This window comes from Terrapene carolina, unplaced genomic scaffold (genome assembly GCF_002925995.2).
Source record: "Terrapene carolina triunguis isolate 2854851 unplaced genomic scaffold, T_m_triunguis-2.0 Scaffold88, whole genome shotgun sequence".
NCBI lineage: Eukaryota > Metazoa > Chordata > Testudines > Emydidae > Terrapene > Terrapene triunguis.
The window spans coordinates 17,323,947-17,344,967 of record NW_020664439.1 but is presented as its reverse complement, the minus strand read 5'-3'; the positions used below and the strand labels follow the sequence as shown (position 1 = coordinate 17,344,967).

At 41.2% G+C, this 21,021-nt stretch overlaps 1 protein-coding gene across 1 annotated transcript in view; it reads left to right on the top strand.

Moving 5' to 3' along the window:
* PID1 (phosphotyrosine interaction domain containing 1) overlaps window positions 1–21,021 on the top strand; it is a 156,443-nt gene that overhangs the window by 89,738 nt on the left and 45,684 nt on the right. The gene's annotated exons all lie outside the window — the stretch shown is intronic.

Below are 21,021 nucleotides of genomic sequence, written 5' to 3'. Positions count from 1 at the left end.
CTCAGTTCACAAAGAGGGCCTGCCAGGCAGGGTTTCCAGGAGCTGAAGGGGGAGCCCATTCCCAGGGCCATATTACACCCTCAGACAACACACTGCTTTTAACTCCTACTGAGTGCCATTTGCTGGGTGCCCCAAGGCCAGAGATGTTTCCACAGGGCCCTCTGCCCCCTCTTTTCAGGGACCCTTAGGAGCACCATATAGTCTGGCTCAGGGCTATCCCCTGACTTCCATTGAAACTGGCTCAATAGCCCAAAGTAAGTCAAAATAGAACTCTGTGTCCCAAAATCAAGTAATTCATACCAATTTCCAATGCTCCGGTCATCCACAGAGACATTATTCTGCTTAGAATCTAACCTTCTGGCTCAGCCTTCCTTCCTCCGGCCTTATGCTCCCTGTTTTGAGAGGGAAGGCAGCATATATACTACCCCCCTTTATACTGCTGCTTCTTCTGATTGGCTGGGAGACAGGGGAGCCCTGTCCTCCCACACTGTGGGATCCTGATCCTGGGCCTTTAAAGTCAGTCTCCTAGGATCTTCCCATCCCACAGCTAACTCCCCAGGGCTGCCTTCTCTCTTCTTGTTTTGAACTGTTTCTGAGCCTGTGCTCACCAACATCCCTTTAACAGAGACTTCTAGAGCCCCTTAGGTTTAAAAGGGTAGTACAACTCATTATAGTGAGGACTGATGGCACAAGGAAGAGCCTTTTCTAATATATTGTTGCAACATTTTCTGAAATCTCCAAACAAAAACAAAACAAAAAAAAGGCCTTAAATGAAACAGACCAAGGCAACTTTCCAGCAATGTGTCCAGTATGCACTTGTATAGCATATGTTGCATTGGCTAGGTGTGGTATTTCATATTAATGAACTATTCTTTATCAGTTTTCCCAACGGATTAGGTGCAAACAAACGACAAACCACAAAATTCATTTAAAAAAACCCCATAAACTAATTATGGACAATGCGAAGAGAATCTTCCTTTCTTTTTTGAAGCCCATGGAATTAATGCTATATAGACCCTCGTTACATTCTCATTTGTAGAGCATCTTGGAGCAATTGGTTTTGGTTATTGCTCTTTTTGCTCAGTTATGTTCTTTAGGTTGGATTGAGATTGATTGTCCTTCTGGTATGAGGAAAATCAGACTGTTCTTCTGTGCTGTTGTAATGCTGACAGACCCCAGTTGCCGGTGGGCAGGATTGGACCAGGGACCTCTGGAGCTTGGTGCATGAGCCTCTACCGCATGAGCTAACAGCTTAGCTAAGGCTGTAGAGCAGACTCATTTTATCTCTATCTAAGTGGTCTCGGTGCCACTAGATGGGACAGAACACCACACCCAGGAGGTGTGACCGTAGCAGTAGAGTATGTAGAGCCAGCAGTTGGTGGTGGGTTAGGATAATCAGTGAATAGATTCTATTAAGATAATTCAGGCATCCATTTCCCATACAGCCAGTTAATTACTGTGCTCTACCAATTGGTGAAAGCTGCCATTATTACAGGATTTCATACCGATCCTATGGAAGGGCCAGATTCTGATCCTATGGAAGTTCATGATAAAACTCCCATTGACTTTAGTAGAACAAGGATTTGGCCATAAGGATTATTACACATTATTATGCTGGTTCTTTCCCTCCCCTTCTTACCTCCCAGAATATTTTTATTATGGTCACTGCAAGCAGATGGTAAGCTCAACATTTCAGAAGTATAAATGATACCAAGAGACGATAAAAAAAATTGCTCAAATAGGCTGTAACCATACAGAGCATACGAAAGGAATTAAATATATTTGTAGAATACATAATGAAGGTTAAGTAATGCTTTGGGTGGGTGTAGGCTAACCAGATTCCACTATTTTTGGAGAGGAGTCTTAAATGGCTGCCAATGCTTTGTTTTCTTATTCTTGATTTGTACTGGGTTGGGATTTTTCATACATGGTTTTGAACCATCTACAACATGTAGGGCCTTATTTTGAAACTGTGTGCAGGCTATTATCCACCTAATTTGTTAGTGTTTGCACATACAAAGAAGCCAGGCAGGCACATAACTGATTATTTACTTGCAGAAATACCCAGTTTGCACATAGCATTGTGGTACTTGCAGGTGCAAATTAGGCACACAATTGCTTACATGCATTTCCAAAGGTAGGCCCTTTGTGTCTGAGTAGGAGGTGTGGTTCATTTCTACAGTATAGCCATGAGTGCATTTGAACCATTATAGGAACAAGTTTTCAACTAGTTTTTATTACTATCATGACACAGATTATGTAGCTCTTTTTGTTGTGTATTTGTATGTGTCTTTTTGTTGTCATACTCTCTCTATAAAATCAACCTGGACTTTTGCAAAAAGATTCTTTTTAAAAACAAATTGTTATGAATGTTTAAATACATATGGATGTGATTCTGCCATTTTTGCTCTGCAAGTAGCCGCAGTGGGTGGTAGAATCAGACCCTATGTAATTTAAAGGTTACTAAGTATGTTATAACATTTAAAATAAATCCAATAAAGATGTGTTGGTGCACTCATTTGAGAAACAACTTATACTCAAGTCCTGCAATGGACACCCACAGAAATTGTCCTTAGTCACATGACCAGCCCCATTGAAGTCAGAGGGGATGGGTAGAGTGAGTGGGGACTACTCATGTAAGTATTTGCAGTACTGAGCTCATTTTGGAGTTTAACTATTTAAGAGTGTGTTTGTTATTCCCCCGTGTGAATTGATAGATTTTGCATGTTGCCCTTAGAGAACATGTATGAAGTGACCATAACGAATCTCTATCATCGATCCATCATGTTTTGTATTTGAGTTTAAGAAATGGATACCTCAAAGCAAGCAACCCTCCGCCCCCAAACCTTACAATACCCCTGGCCATTTGTGGAATCCTACACAAGGAGTGAGCTGAGGGTAGAGGTAGGGGTAGGATTTGTTCCTGATCCCAGCTGGTGGTCATTTTATGGATCCTTTCATCCTTGAAGCATGAGATTTGATTTCCTCATATCTTTTTGTTCTATCTCAAGTAGCTGTAAATGTAATTCATACTCATTAATTCATCTAATCCTATAATCCAAAGAGGAAGTGCTATCAGTTAAAATAGGGACTGTCTCTGTTTAAAGCAGCAAATAAGGCCAAATAAATGAAAAGTTTGCCAACTGTGAGCTCTACAAAGGTTCGCAAATTAGATCTAGTACCCACCATTCCTCATTTTGAGGTATTCTGTATGTATGATATGCTCCATATAACATCTGTGACAAGTTGGCCGATGTTAGTATGGTGGGTCCTGTGCTTTTCTTGGCAGGGGGCTAAGATGCTACCCTTTGCCCCTGCTCTTGGGGTGCCGAGGGCCCCGCTAGTGACCCAGGAAGGTGGTAAAGGCGGGAAGCAGGGGAGGGGTCTGGGTTTGCTCCTTACTCTGAGCCCCAGCCCCTCTCAACTCATGCGGGTTCTTACCCTCTTCCCCCCTTGGGTGGGTACCTTTGGTCCTTAGATGCTGGGGGAGGGAGTCTCCCTCCCCTGCTGGGGCAGGGTCTCCTTTACTTAAGAACATAAGAAAGGCCGTACCGGGTCAGACCAAAGGTCCATCTAGCCCAGTATCCTGTCTACCGACAGGGGCCAATGCCAGGTGCCCCAGAGGGAGTGAACCTAACAGGCAATGATCAAGTGATCTCTCTCCTGCCATCCATCTCCACCCTCTGACAGACAGTTCTCTGATCTTTCAAGTCTCACAGCACACCTCCAAGCTCCAGTCCTCTCTCCTTCTTCCTTCTCCCTGTCTGCCTGAAGCAGAGTTTTTTATTAGATTCCTGATAGGGCCTTAATTGACTGCAGGTGCTCCAATTAACCTGTAGCTACCCTCCCTAGTCTACAGGGAGCCACACCTTAATTAGCCTTGGGCTTATATATTTCCCCTCGAACACTCTACCACTGCTCCCTGGCCCTCCTGTATCACACATCATACACACATGCAGGCACATAAAGACATAGTCTTTGTGTAACCAGTGAATGGCCCAACACCACTGCTTCAGAGCCATTCTGGAGGGAGAGTCTAAATGAGAGCTGTGTACAGTAGAATGCTGTATGTGAGCTTAGATACATCAGATGCCTGTACATTAATATGGTAGACCACATCATGCCATCAATTGTTAAGCAGAACTTCAGTGGGAATATGGCTTAGTATATGGTATAACCCAGTATTTTTAGTCAATGGTTAATTATGGGCATTAAACTAAACAACAAATCCTGTACGTTACATTGTGTTAGAAGCATGATTTGCTTTAATTCTCTTCATATGTAACACCCACAGACAATTTCTTTTGTAATGCAAAGAATTTTACACTATGTTTTATGTAAGGGAATTACATCCATATTAATAAACCTACTGGACTGTATGCATAGTTATCTTTATCTGCAAAAACTATAATGGAATATAACAGCATAGTACAATGATACTTCCACAAATATATGCAAATGAATAATCTTTCATATTGGTGAAGGTTGGTTTCACTCCAAAGAGGATGCAATGACTCTGTCTCATCCTGTTTTTTAACTCCCCTTTTTTTATCCTCCCTAATCCCTGATCTCTCTCTCTCATTCATTCATTCATTCATTCATAGACTTTAAAGTCAAAAGGGACCATCATGATCATCTAGTCTGACCTCCTGCACATTTCAGGCCACAGAATCTCACCCACTCCTGAAACAGACCCCTAACATCTCACTGAGTTACTGAAGTCCTCAAATCATGGTTTAAAGATTTCAAGTTTACAGAGAATTCACCATTTACACAAGTTTAAACCTGCAAGTGACCCATCCCCATGCTGCATGGAAGGCAAACCCCCCCCAGGGTCTCAGCCAATCTGACCTGGGGAAAAATTCCTTCCCAACCCCAAATATGGCGATCAGTTAGATCCTGAGCATGTGGGCAAGACACACCAGGCAGATACCTGGGAAAGAATTCTCTGTAGTAACTCAAGGCCTTCCCTATCTACTGTCCTGTTTCCAGCAGTTGGGGATTTTTGCTACTGGCAGTCACAGATCGGCTATATGCCATAGTAGGCAATCCCATCACTCCATCTTCTCCATAAATTTATCAAGCTCAATCTTGAAGCCAGTTAGTTTTTTTTTGTCCCCACTGCTTCCCTTGGAAAGCTGTTCCAGAACTGCACTCCTCTGATGGTTAGAAACCTTCATCTAATTTCAAGCCTAAACTTGTTGATGGCCAGTTTATATCTTGTGTCCACATTGACACTTAACTTAAATAACTCCTCTCCCTCCTTGATACTTATCCCTCTGATGTATTTATAGAGAGCAATCATATTTCCCCTCAGCCTTCTTTTGGTTAAGTTAAACAAGTCAGGCTCTTTGAGTCTTCTCTCATAAGGTTGTTTTTTGATTCCTCGGATCATCCTAATACTTCGAGTTCATTTTTCTTAAATGTCGGAGACCAGAACTGCACAGAGTATTCCAGATGAGGTCTCACTAGAGACTTGTATAATGGTACTAACACTTCCCTGTGTCCACTGGAAATATCTCACCTGATGCCTCCTAGGGCTGTGTTAGCCTTTTTCATGGCCACATTACTTTGACGGCCATCCTGTGATCAACCAATACACCCAGGTCTTTCTCCTCCTCTGTCTCTTCGAACTGATAAATCCCCAGCCTATAGCAAAAAATCTTGTCATTTGGCCCTAAATGCATGATCTTGCACTTTGCAGTATTAAGTTTCATCCCATTTCTATTATTCCAGTTTACAAGGTCATCCAGATCTTCTTGTATGATATTCCAGTCCTCCATATTGACTATACCTCCCTAATTTGTGTCATCCACGAATTTTATTAGCACACTTTCACTTTTTGTGCCAAGGTCAGTAATAAAATTTTTAAATAAGATTGGTCCCCAAGACTGATCCCTGAGGAACTCCACTAGTAACCTCCCTCCAGCCTGACAGTTCACCTTTCAGTATGACCCATTGCAGTCACCTCTTTAACCAGTTCCTTATCCACCTTTCAGTTCACATATTAATCCCCATCTTCTCCAATTTAACTAATAATTTCCCATGTGGAACTGTATCAAATGCCTTATTGAAATCCAGGTAGATTAGATCTACTGCATTTCCTTTGTTTAAAAAATCAGTTATCTTCTCAAAGAAGGAGATCAGGTTGGTCTAGCATGATCTACCTTTTTAAAACCATGTTGTATTTTATTCCAATTACTGTTCACCTCTATGTCCTTAACTACTTTCTCTTTCAAAATTTATTCCAAGATCTTGCACACAATTGAGGTCAAACTAACAGGCCTATTGTTTCCTGGATCACTTTTCCCCCCTTTCTTAAAAATAGGAACTATATTAGCAATTCTCCAATCATAGGGTACGACCCCTGAGTTTACAGATTCATTAAAAATCCTTGCTATTGGGCTTGCAATTTCATGTGCCAGTTCCTTTAAGATTCTTGGATGGAGATTATCTGGGCCACTGTAGTTTTCCCTTGTAGTTACTCTACGTAGTCAAGAGAAGAAACCTGGTTTTAATTTTCCTGTCATGTCTGTCTCATAAAACATACCCTGTATCATGTGACTATTGTGCAATGTTAGAATGCTGTTGAAATGAATACCACATAGACTTGTAAAGTCATCGTGAGGTAAAATTAAAGCTTCAAAATTGAACAGGAAATAATTCCATACGGATGACCGAAATATTGATATTCTTACCAAGAATGAGCTGTGCTCTCACTAACTTCAGAGTAGGTTCCTCCTGAGCAGTCCTCCTAATCAGTGGCATTTTCACCACTCTCAGGTAAGGAGTCAGGACAGTCAGTCTATTGTATGGTTTACACACGCTTAATTCTAGGCTGCTTTATTTACCACTTCATGCTCTTCCTTCTGCCATGTCCTTGCTAGGGTGGGCCTCTCCAAGAATTTAAGCAGAGGTTTGTTTCTATATCGATAAACCTCCTATGTAAAAGTTCAATACAGAGCTTTTTAAGAGCTTAGAGTTCAATGCTTCAGTACCCTGCAGTGCTTGTAAAATAAGGACAGCATTGTTTTATTCATTCCATACTGCGGTCAGTATTATACAAATCTATTGAATAATTAGTAAAAGGAATAAGATACAAGAGTTTTAGAGTAAATAACAGACAAAAATATCTGGGCGTTTAAACAATAACATGTTTCTGAATATGACACCAGATTTCAAGACACCTATCTGGTACTGATTTTGTGGAAGGACCTCTTTTTATTTTGCATTGTTGTTGAATTTCATTAAACTGATTTGGAAAGCGTTCCCAAGAGTTCCAGAAGATCAGCTAATTTTATTCATTGCACAGTGTCTTCAAGCAGGACCCCTAACTGTCCCCTGGGCTGTTTGCTCTGGCAGGAGCAGGAGTCAGAGGCACCCTCCTTAGCAAAGTGCAGTGGAGCAGAAAGCCAACAAGATGATGATCTGTAGGGAAAAGGAAAAAAGAAAGCTGTAGAACACGTAGGATGCGATAGCAGCAGTCAAGAGACCTTGCCAAGAAAAGCAAATTGTTCCATCTAAATTTGAACCTGCAGTGCAAGTGGTTTAGAGTCTGTGGTGTAAAAATAGGAGGAGGAAAAAAGAAGATGAAAAAATACTTCTTGTAAGAGCAATCAAAAAGAGGGGAAGGATTATGCAACTAATGAGCTGACTAATGATAGGAAACAATGAATGGGGATACTTACTGCTGGAGAATTTTGTGCTACTGCGCCTAAGGCCTATTATGGCCAACACAGATTGTAGCACAGAACAAGACTTCACAGAGAATATTGTTAACACAGAATGTTAGTATGAAAACTTTATTAATTATTGCAATTGAAGTAGTTTACGTTTTTCTTATCTGACAAAATATCCTGTGTGTTCTTCTTGGGCAATATTTCTGTCTTCATTTTTTTAATGTTGTTTCGCTTCCACTTGGTTTTCAGTGAGCAGAACAATAAGAAGTCGTCAATAAGGATATTCTGATTAGCATTGTTGCTTGAAATCTTATCTATGGGTGTATTATGTGCATGCTGCATCCCTGCCTCCCTTTTCAGTGCCAGGAAGGCTGTAGATTTCTCTGGACATCAGTATTATTAGAGCTGCAATATGTCTGTGTCATAATTGTCTTTTTGTTTTTAGAGTTAAAGTTCCAGGGCCACATTTTGCTCTCATTAACACTGGTGTAAATGAAATCAGAATTTGCATTCTATCTTTGCCCAGGAAGTAACTGCTGTTTTGAATACTCTTTGTACTTATTGCATATTTATTTGGCTAAAAGAACTGTTAGATCAGGTAAGATTTTGCTTAGGCATCACTGCATTTGTATCTTATCTTTTGCATCTCATCACTTTCTGGTTGCAGACAAGACAGGAAGCAGAAGTACCAAAATACCTTGGGAAAGGCTGGCCTTGTGATATTTCTGGACTAGTGCAAATGAGAGGAAGCACTGGAAATATCTTGGAAAATCTGCCTGTTCTTATGAGATTTCAGTATCAAAGATGTTGCAATAAATCACTAGGGCCATCTGAATTTTGGGGGCCAGATCCACCCTATTTATGCAGAGAGGTGTAAATTTAACCTTCTAGTGCCCAGGGCCATAGCACCTGAGTGCTGGGGGAATTCACCCCGTTGACTCTCACCTGATCTTGGAGGGTCTATAGTTTTGGGTAAAATACAATCTGTCTGCTAAGCAAGCTTATAGAACTAATAATGAAAGTTACTGAAGATGTAACAGAAAGTAGAACCACCAAAATATATGTATTAAATATAGGCTTGGCTATAGGTTTTAAGCATTAAGTGTTAAGAGCTTAGAATGAGGCCTAGCAGAAGTTGGTATTATGTGCTTAACCAAAAGTTATGGAGCGATACATGCTTCACCTAAGGTTATAAAATTTAGCAATATGTATCTTATGATAATTTAGCAATGCAATTTGTGATAAATTGGTAATCCACAGATGAAGAGATGGTAGGGGCTATTTGCAATCAGAGCTAACTGCAGAGACATATCAAAACTTTTGGGAAAGGAAACTATGATTTCAATTATATCTGTCTATATTAAGTAAAGCTCATAATCCCAGGCTACCAGCAGTACCCAAACTCAAAGTGGCCCCAGAAAGGAGACAGCCTTAAGTTCTGGGGCCTTTATAGTAGCTCTATCAGTGGAGACTGCCATGGAGATGCCTTGATTGTCCCTCCTTAGCAAGTACTATTTGCCCACTTGTGGGGCAGTGCAGCCTCCCTATAGGGCCTCTGATAGAGGTTGCTGGTGGATGAACTGCTGAACCCCACTCCCATGGATTTACCCTATGATCTATCCTGGAGCAGACTCTGGACTTCTGAGGATCCTCTATTACTATCATTTCTATAGTGCTGAAAAACTGGTCTTTAAGCACTTCACTTTCAGTCGCTTTTTTAATATGGAAAAAAGTCTTTGATATAAAAATATCTGGATAGAAAATGGTGATTAAAATAAAGTTTGCTTAACAGAGCTTCTTCAAAAATAGTAGACACTATGCAGTACTATCAGTTGAAAACAATAATTCTTTTGCTTGAATAGAATTTTTCATTCTTTGATATGCAATTTCGTTTTTCAGAAGGGCTGTAATAGACATTGTAGCTGCAGGAATCTCTTGGAACTCAAAAGTAGACAGATTTAAGTTAGTAGGAGGAGAATAAAACTTTCAGTTTTCCAATTGATCAGGTATTTAGTTGGTAAGCAGCTGCAAGTGTAACCCACATTTGTAATCCACCCTCCTTGGTGTGGTGTTCTGTCCCATCTTGTGGCACCGAGATCACTTACAGAGAGATATAAAATGAGTCTGCTCTTCAGTCTTAGCAAACAGCCAGTTGGCTTTTAGCTCTTGTGGTAGAGGCTCATGCATTAAGCTCCAGAGGTCTCAGGTTCAATCCTGCCTGTTGGCGACCGGGCTCTGTCGGTGTTACACAAACACCTTACTCATTCTCTGCTTTACCTTCTTTGGAAAGAGAACTTTAGCCCTTTTGTGAAATGTAGTCGTCTTGTTTTTCAAATGAGATACTTTGTACAAAGAATATTTTTGCCTAAGGTTTTTATGGTGTCATTTATGACTCTCTTGTTAAATGAAGAAACCCAAGGCACTTTTAAGGGCAGTTTTGTACAGACTCAAAGAAGGATTTCACAAACATGGGTCTAGATTCTGTTGTGCTAATCTGGTGTAAACGGGGTAATTCCAGTGGAATAATTGAATTAGAATCTGGCCCAGAATCACTATACTATCACTATGCTGTAGTTTCCATGATTTCTTTCTAATTTGCTTTATCTTACATTGTATTATATTTTAGCAGTGTTAAAGATGTAGGACACATTTGTTTTTATTAGAAAATTTTGACTTCAGCTATTTTCACAGCAGAGTCTGAAGTTCTGCAGATTAATGGTGTGTTCCATATGTGCTTACTTTCTCCATATTATGTTTTTTGAAGGCGAGGAGCATGTCCTGCTTTTCATGAGAGAGCGTGCACTGAAGTACTTTTCATGTGTTTAGAGCCAAGGCTCAGAAATTACTTTCCAATGTGGTAAAACATGTATACACTAATTTTACACAATGAAATGTGCAGTTCCGGAGCTTTGAACTCCCACTTCTGCAGGAGATTTCTTGCTCTGTAGGGTTAGTAATAAATAAACAGGTAATTTTTCTCTAGCTCTCCACACAAAGTGTAAATGAAAGGTACAGGCCCAGATCAGTGAAGTTTATTATCTCCATTGCTATTACTAAAAACCCAACAAATCTCTTTAACCAAAGCAGAGAGAGAGAACTGTTTCTGTCATAGCAGCAAAACTTGGCCTTGTAAAGGAGGTGGTGTGATCTAGGAGATAAGGTAACTAGGAGTTAGTTCTGTTACTGATCTGCTCTCTGACCCTAAGCAGGATTTCTAACCTAAGATTTCTTTGTCTCAGTTTTCCCATCTGTGAAATGGGGGTAGTGGTACTTATCTCCAGGGCCTTCCCTAGAAGGATGTGGGGCTTGGGACACAGGCGCTGAGTTTCTAATCTGCCTGGGGGTGCTCCCCACTGGTTCCGCCCAGGCCCCACCCCCACTCCACTCCTTCCCCCAAGGCCCCACCCTTCCCTCCCCTGCCCCACCCCACCTCTTCCCCGCCCAGTTCTGCCCCTCCCCCAAGCGTGCTGTGCCCTTGCTCCTCTCCCATTTCCCCCAGCGCCTCCTGACGCCGCGGACAAAACATCTGATCAATAGTAGGCGCTGAGAGGGAAGGGGAGGTGCTGGGGGTAGAGGGAGGTTCTGGTGGGGGGGCTCCTCCTCGCCTACTGGCCTGCCACTCACCTCCCCCTTCGCCTTCTCACCCTGCTTGCCCACCCGCTCGCCTCCCACCTCCAGCAACAAATATAGAGCTAGCTTCCAGATATGCATCGTGACACTGGAATGGCACAATACCAAGTGCCACACAGCATACACATTCACTTACTGTTTCACAATAGAATCCCCAAGCCATCTTTGATTAAAGGGAAGTTTCAAAGCCACCCTGACAGTTGTGAGCAGAGCTCTCCTTCATTATGGATTCAAATACAGTTCCTGAGAGTTATAAACAAGACAATTGAACACATTTTTATTTTGCTACATGAACCATGTTCTCTGTTCTGTCTACTGGCTGCGTCTTCTCTAAAACATCAGCCATGTTCTTGCTATCACCTGTATAAGATGCCTGCTGGCAATATATAAAGCTCTGAAGTTCTGGAAGTCCTCAACGTCAAAGGAAGCCTGCACACTGCTTTCAAAAGATGTGCCTGGGAGTTGAATTCATAACTTTGCTAGAAACCAAAAATCATGGCCTTCATGAAGACACTAGATTTATAGCTTATTACAACAATCTGTAACTCACTAACCTCCCTTTTTGTCCTATGATTACAGGTGTGTGAACAGGCCACTTCACCTTGAATATGGTCCCTTACAATATGTACTGACTGCTTATGATAAAATATCTGTTCAATCTCGTATTTAGCTGTTACATCCCAGGGTGCTGGAACTACAGGTGCTGGGGGTGAACTATAGGTACCCTGGTTTGAAGGGGCTTCCATCATATACAGGGTTTACAGTTTTGTTCAATAGCTTTCAGTGCCTCCACTATAAAAATTGTTCCAATGCCACTGGTCACACCCTTAGTACCTTTCCCATACCCGAAGGAGAGCTCTGTGTAGCTCGAAAGCTTGTCTCTCCCCAACAGAAGTTGGTTCAATAAAAGATATTACCTCACCACCTTGTCTCTCTAATATCCTGGGACCGACACAGCTACAACAACACTGCATGCAAATAGACTAGTTGGTTTCACTTTTGGTAATCATTTTACACAGGTTTGCTTTCTGACTTTCATGCATGAGAAGAATGTTGCAATGTTTAGGTTGCAAATATTGCATGAACATATGTATTTGTTTTTCAGAACAACGGGTGATAGTGGAATTAAACAGAAAACTAGGGAAACATATCTGTTCTTGGGTTTGATATCTTTACAAAATTTTAATTTGGGGCCAGATTTGTCATGAAAATATCCCTGTACCTTTATAAACAAAGACATGAATGTGATAATGCCAGCATTAAAAATTGGCTAATTTAAATAAAATCTGTAGGGGTGATGGGGGAGAAAAGAAATACAATAAGGAAAAGAATCCTCAAAATGTTCTTGAGACGTCTGTACTTCTTACCACTTCTAATATTAGAGGTTAAGTATGTTCTTATTTTGACTGAAATGGAAATATATTCTTAGGTTAGAGACTACTGTGTCAAATAAGCATTTATGATCAAAGACCTGCTCATTATGTGAATCTCCATTAGTAACTCTACTGAACAATGCGAACACCATAGAGCACAACCAAATGCTTTATAAACAAAACAAGTTCTGTATATGCCAAATGGAGTTCTAGTAGAACTTCATTTCATCAATTTAAAAACAATCCAATATTTCTCTGGATTTTCTTTCTGTTGGCAAAATGGAATCAATTATCCTTTTTGTCAGTATGAATCCAGTTCTTTTGAAGGGCATTTGGAAGATTGGTGAGGCATTCTGATAAACTGGTTTCCTACTTACATGGGAAATCCTTTAATTACTACCACTGCATGATAAGAACAAAAAGTCAAACGAATGTAGCACATTGGCTGGCTGCATGTGATGGACAATAAAAACAGAGATTGGCTGAGATTTGGAGGAATCAGGGCTGTTTAATCCCCTTTTCATTTCTTCTTACGCAATTCATGCTCTAGATAGGGAATGCTAGCTGCTAGCAGGAAAATGGCTAACTACCAACAAACCTAATCACATTTAAAAATCCAATCATTTTCTGAGGTATATATAATTGTTATGTTCTGTAACTGTAGTGCTCCCATTGTGTAATAGTGTCCCTCTGGAACTTTTGGAATCTTTGGCTGCCTAGCTGTGAAATCACATGGTTTTTATTCATCTGCATAGCATACATCTCGTATTCCTCATTCGAAGTACAGTACTGGTCAAAATATCCTAATTTAATTCTATTTTGCTGAGAATTGTCTTAATCCAAGCAGATATCTGAGTTGGAGTCAAACTGTAATAATGTTGAGCAGCAAGCAGATCAGAATGTACTGGGGGCCTGTACATTATTGTGTTCTGATTTCCACCCCCCACCCCAACTCCCTTCCACACTGGTAAGAAAGATCAAGAAGAGGAAATTTATTTGTGTATATCGTGATTCTTTTTACAGCAGTTCTGCAGGCCCATGCAATGGGCAGGGCAGTGGCCTTATACCCAAGCTGAGTTCCATGGCAAAATACCTTCTAGTTCCTGTGTAACTTTGCTCCCTAAGGTAAGATCACAGAGATCAAGCAACATTTGTTTCTCTGTGTGGGGGATGAAGGGGTTTCAGCTTTACTTTGGTAGCCTGGAGAGAACATGCCATATTTCCTTCCCCATTTTTTGCAGAGCTCCTCTCGTATAAAGTTAGTTAGAAGTGCTTCCATGAAGCTGCTTTTACCTTTTTCTGTGGTGCTCCTCTACCCATCTGGGTAGGTTTTCCATTATTCTCCACACCACATGGCAGAGGAGAATACAAGGAGCCAGCACAAAGCCTATATCAGAAAGAGTTTACATCACTATTTAAATATTGTGTGTTTTATTGACTCAAAGGAAAATTATGGTCTATATGTGGAACCATTCACACTAGCTGAATGTATTGGCTTTGGAAATGTCCTAATACACATTTTTATAGTACATTCTTTTTAAAATTCCTAGCCATTACTGTACTGGGAAATCCCGAGGAATCTTTGGTTGCCTAGATGTGAAATTGTGGTTTTTATTCATCTATATAGATTACGTCTCATATTCCTCATGCAAAGTACTTTTCAAGTTGGATTCAGATTTAACCAGAGTAAATCAAATAACCCCTAATCTTGAAATAGGAAAGGGAAAAATTCATGACAGTTACATATTTGGTGTAACAGCTTATCACACATGAAACTAATTAATAACTAAGGGGCCCTTATGCCATAATAAACATCTGGTTTTCAATTTCTCCACCTTGTAGTTCTTGGCTTTATCCCACAAAGAAAGATACCTTTTCCTTGACAAAAAGGTAGATTTTCCAGCTGGCTGGCGTCAGAGGAGGCTTAAGTCTGCCCAGTTTCATGGGTGTAAATCCAGAGTAACTCTACTGACCTCAGAGGAGTTATTCCATATTTACAGCAGTGTATCTGTTAGACAGATTTGTTCCGTCATCTTTGAGTAAAGAGGTCTGACCATCTCTTCATGTATTGCACCATGTGGGCTAATCTCAGCAACAGAAATGATCTGTTTCTACCCAGCCTCAGAAAATGATGAATCCTATGATTTTTCTGCAGTATCTTTCTGCCTGGCTTTCCTTCAGGCCTGCAAGTATTGCCTCTCTCTAGAAGTACTGAAAGTTTCAGTGGCAGAAATTAGGAACAGGGAAAGGGCCAGGATCACATGAATAATGAAATAACAATCAAGAAAAAAATTAGCAATCAGTTCTGCTTTAAAAGCAGGCACTAGCCATTGTGAAATTTCAAGATTTTCTTTTTTAAATGGCTACTTCTCTCTCTAAATTGAGAGATGAGTTCATGACAGGGATGCCTAAACTCTCACAATTAATAAAATCTTTAGTGGTGACAAAGTAGCAGATGATGATTAAAATGTCCATATTTCACCACTTCCCCCTTTGTTTTCCATCAAAATCTGTTATTTATCAAGATCCTAATTATGTTTTTGAAAAAGAAAAAAGCCATAATGATTCTTATGATCGACAGTTTCAACTCCTATAAAAGTAAACTCAGGCTTTGTCCACGGAAACAAATTATTCCTGTCAACTCAGTAATTACGGGTTAACTGCAATACAGAAATTATAGTTTCTAGCACAGTTATCAACTGGGGGAAGAGCTTATATCTTTCCTTGTTGCACTTATGCATAATGATAGTGTCATATGCTAATTCTTATTTCCAGTGTTTAGTCATATTTGCAATTGCTGCCATATGGGATCTAGAATAAAAAAATATAGAAGGATTATTTGCAAATGAACTTCAAGAGGGCCTTAGGCTGAAACCTGACCACATCAGCCTTTATCCAAGGTTTAACCTCTGGTATGACAAATGAAAGAAATAAAGCAACACACTGTGAGCAGGCATTATATCTAGTATGCTTGGAGCAGCCATGACAATAAACACTCATTGTTATGTGTCAGCCAGCAGAATGTAAATATTTAAAGGGTCCTATTGGAGGCTGAGCTGTTTCAAGAGCCTTCTGTTTATAATCATTCATGAAAGTAAATGTTTCCTATTATAGAGCATGTGGTAGGTTTCTGCACTTAAAAGCTTGGCTAAAATAATATGAAAAGAATAAAGAGCTGGGTGAGTTGAGTTTTTTGCTACTCTTTGGGCACTCTACCAGCTTCTTGTGTATTTCTATTATGAATTCTGCCCCTGTTGTGATGGTCTATTGCTTACTAGCCAAAACTGGCAAGGCATATCATGTGGTGGCACGTCTTTCTTCAAGCACAAAACTGCATTCCAGGGAAGTTTATATCAACTGAAATGTAATATTTATTAGACACACATTGCATCTTACCTTACACATGGAACTTCCCAGCCCTCGGCAGTTTTCTCAAATCATTCAATAGCATTATTCACACGCGCAAATTCACATGCACAGTGGACTGATTGGATCACTTTACTTACAAGGACTTATGACCTTAAAGGTATTGTCATTTAAATATATGGCCTTTAAAGACTCCATGGAGGAAACAGGATGCTGGTTTTGGAAATAGTCCGTTTGACATAGAGGCTTTTTGCGTCTTCCTCCTTTTCAAGCTTGTATATAGGGGGCTTTTCTTGCACCTCTATTTTTTGGGGGAATGAAATAGACTTTTGCACACACTGTTCCTTTCCAGTTACTCTTAAATTTTTAATAGAAAGGGCACTGCAAAGAGCTGCTTACATTCCACAAAAGACTTCATATTTGGTTTCCCTCCTGGTTTCATTGAGAATCCATAAAGAGCACTGACTGCCTGGAGATCTACATGAAATCAGTTCATATGATGCGGATGAGTTGCCTGTGCAACATCAGGAAAACACTGTACTTTTTATCTTGATTCTTTAGAATACCTTTCCGCTGCTGATTACAGACATAAACCTCTAAGAATCTCTTATACGAGCAAATGTAATAATCAAAGTGCAACAGTTGAAAGTAAGTGGTGTAAACTTTAAAGGAATCCTTTCCTTGGGAAAAGACGGAGTGTCTGGTTTCTGATGTGCACCAGCAGGGGTAGAGATTTTCCAGGCATCAAGTTCCAGCCCAACCGTTTTCTATTCTTCTGGATTAATGCCTGTATTAGGCAAAATTACAAGCTGAGTGAAATAGGTTGCCTGTGGGCTGAGTTAATGTTCTGTGGAATTTGGAATTAGATGTCGTTTCCCGCCTTGGGTTGCAGTTGACAGTTGCTGTGGTTGGTTATCTTGTGAGCCCAGTCATAATATGGTTGGATCAATTCCTCCCTCCCCCATTAGATTGGTGCAAGTGGGTCATTGAGGCCAGTCAATTTGATGTGATTGGGATTTGTCCAAACAATTTCATTTATCATAAAAAGTGGACTTTGATTAAGCGTGTCACATGTTGTCATGAGCCAAGTTATCGTAATGAGAATACAGGAGGAAGATCAACCCTCTCATGGGTCATGATGCTGGAAAGTTGGCCAGCAATTTGGAAAGCTCATAGTAATAATAATCAATAATAGTTGTTAATGGATGTTTGACGTTACTTGTTACAGTATAGTCTGATTTCTACAGCAAAGATTTCTCATTTAAGATCTTGTTTCCCACTGTCTGTTCCCAACTTGCTGAGCTGCCCAAGGGGGGAGAGTGCTGTGGGGTACCTCAAATGAGAATTGTTATTAAAAAGTCCTCATCTTGTTGAAGTTCTGGATGGGATATTTTTATTCTCCTGAGGTGCAAAGGGTTGGGTGTTTCTACATCTAGTGATTGCTCCGCTCTTTTCTTTTCCATTGCCTTGCTTTGTCTTTTGTCTCACACACTCTTCCTTGCCATTCCTCTTCTATCGTCTCCCCACAGCTCTTTCTGAAAATGAGGATAATGTTGCCCATAAGTTACTCCTTGGTTAAAGAACAGAATTGGGAATGGAGAAAGTTCTGTTGCAATTTGGTCAGAGGCAGCAGGTTCTGAGAGGAAGCATGGCTTTCCTAAATGCACGTTGAGTGCTGGTTTGGCGTGAGGTATTCTGGCAGAGCAAATAGTTTAATATTGACTAAAAAATCTTGGTGAATCTTCAAAAATAATCTTGTAATATATTTTCTGGTGATGGCATTGCACATTCAGCACCATGCTGAGATGCTCATCTTATTTCCCATTACTTAGCTTTGGCCTTGGTTTCTGACTCCATCCCCATCTAAAATAGCCAGGCTGGTTTACTTGAAGGCACTGTTGTGTAAATAAAAAAAAAAGAAATAAAAATCCCCAATGTTTTATGATCCAGCATTGACTAAAACCACGTGACCTGAATGTATATAGGAAACAAAATCGTTTTTATATCCTGTTAGAGAGTACCATATAAACAATTTAAAAATAGTATTTTCATAAATTCTGAATTGCGGACACTCCCCCGGTTTGCGATAGATGTCTACCACTTTTAAGAGTGGCCATCAGGTGGCAATCCTGTCCCACAAATTTAACAGAGTAAGAGTATGTGTCTGTCATCAGAGTACTGGGATCTTTAAAGACAATTATTGGTGAGTGGCTAGGCGGTGTCTAATCAAACTGATTTACTGAAGGTTAACTCGCTTTCTTCAAAAGTGTATTTTAATATACAGTGTGCCATTTCACTATCCCAATACATTAATATGAATATAAGTTTGATTAGCTATCAATTTTCTGAACAGAAAATACCTTGGATGTCTCATTCCATTATTTCAGTTTCAGAAAAACTGAAATAAAATAAAATAATAAACATCTAATTGGTTTGTAAAGATGTTTTATAATAGTGAAAAAAACATGAAAAAATAGTTTTGGGTTCGCATGCTGGAACTTTACTTACCCAGAAAGTGCTGCACAATAGCTTATCACGAGTATCTGTATGTGGGGCAGATGTTGAAAGCATACAGGTGTTGTAGCTCATACAGACTCTTCATCTCTTTTTGAAGATTCATCTTGACAAAGGCCAGCGTTGTACTTATAAGGCCAATACTCCAATAGCTCATCTGATGTTTGGTTTTTAATCAAACAAAATAAAATGTTGTGTTCACTGCATCTCACAACCTCAGTACCTTTTTATGAATCAGTATAACATAGGAGTGCATTTCAGTGAGCAGTTAACTTAATTTTCCTTTTATTTTTAAATGAGGATACAATGGATTAAATTACTATCTGATATAAATTGACTTAATTTGAATTACACCAGATTTGAATTTGGCCCAATATGTCAAAGCTAAGCAGTGCATAATTTAAAAGATTACCACTGTCACAACAGATCATCCATCAAACTCTATGGATCTCAGATTGTTTATAACCATTTTTATCATAGGGAACAATTTCTAGCTCATAGTATAATAACCATTCAAGCTAGATGATATCAATCAAATTCTTTTTATGTGATTAACGGATTACTCCAACGTTCTTCTTTACACATATAACTGTGAAGGCAGCTGTTGAAAAAAGAGAGTTTGCACTATTTATGCATAAATGCACTGGATACAGCTGCTGTTTCTAATGACAACGGGATGTCTGTGCAGCAAGATAGAGTTATGGTTCCCTCTGGAGTTTATCCGTCACAGATAGCACTGTTAAATAGAATGACTATTTTGGAAAAAAGGGCTTATGCGGGCCTATGTTTTCTAGTTATATCATGACCAGAAGTAATCACACTTTGTGGGCCAAATCCTTAGCTGGTGTGAACCAAAATAGCATCGTTGTTGTCAATAGAGCTATAGATTTACATAGGGTTGCCAACTTTCTAATTGCACAAAACTGAAAACTCTTGCCCTGCCCCGGCCCCATCCTTGTCCCGCCCCTTCTCTGAGGCCCCGCCCCCACTCCCTCCAGCCCCACTCCCTCTGTCGCTTGCTCTCCCCCACCCTCATTCACTTTCACTGGGCTGGGGAAGGAGGTTGGGTTGTGGGAGGAGGTGAGGGCTCCAGCTGAGGGTGTGGGCTCTTGGGTGGGGCCAGAAATTAGGGGTTCAGGGTGTGGGAGGGGGCTCCGTAGCCTGCCTTAGCCCTGCTGAGACACCAATCGGGAGCCACCTGAGGTAAGCGTTGCCCAGCCGGAGCCCACACCCCAACCTCCCGCCCCAAGTTGGAACCTCCTCCTGCACCCTAACTCCCTCCCAGACCCCGCACCCCCATCCACACCTCAACCCCTTATCCCAGGTTGGAATCCCCTCCTGCACCCAAACTCCCTCCCAGAGCCCGCACCCTGCACCCCCTCTCCCATTCCACACCCCCTCCCAGAGCCTGCAACCCACACCCCCTCCCGCACTCCAACCCCCTGCCCCAGCCCGGAGCTCCCTCCTACACCCCAAACCCCTCATTCCCAGCCCCAACCCAGAGCCCACACCCCCAGCTGGAGACTGCACCCCCTCCCGCAACTCAACCCCCTGCCCCAGCCCTGAGCCATGTCTCACACTCCAAATCCCTTGGCCTCAGCTCAGAGCCCCCTCCTGCAGCCCAAATCCCTCATCCCCACCACAGAGCTCGTACCCCCAGATGGAGCCCTCACCCCCTCTTGCACTCCAACCCCTGCCCTGGCTCTATGCTGCTCCAGGAAGTGGCTTGGCAGAGATGCGGCCAGGCAGCTCTGTGTGGTGCACGCTGCCCGCACCTGCAGCCGCCGCACCTGCAGCTACCATTGCCCGTGGTTCCCGGCCAATGGGAGCTGTGGAGCCAGTGCTGTGGGCGGGGGTAGCATGCGGAGCTTCCCTGATCGGCCCTGTGCTTAGGGGACGAACATGCTGGCCACTTGCAGGGAGCTGTGTAGATCCAGGGCAGGCAGGGAGCCTGACTTAGCTCCGCTGCACCTCCAACCGGACTTTTAACCGCCCAGTCAGCGGTGCTGACCAGAGCCACCAGTATCCCTTTTCGACCGGGCGTTCTGGTTGAAAACCGGATGCCTGGCAACCCTAGATTTACACCAGCTGTGGATATGGCACCAACCCCCTCAAAGCTAGTCTTTTAAGTATTGATTTCCTGTAATAGCAGGTCAGGTGAGAACTAAAGCGAGACTCCAGAATTTTATAATACTCACTACAAATGTCCATCACATTTTCTGTTGACTTCATCTTTCCACAAGTATGTTACCCTTTCCAGCATATAGGATCTTATATATTGTATTGTACCTTACATATCGTATACGAGGTAGTCCTGATTCACATGAGTAATCTCACTGATTGCTTGTGAGAGGAATGGGTTGTGGGAAGACGGCCATATATGTTTTAATAACAAGATATCTAAAGTTCAAAACAGAAGGCCATTATTTTCAACCATTTTAGAACCAGGATATTGGTTT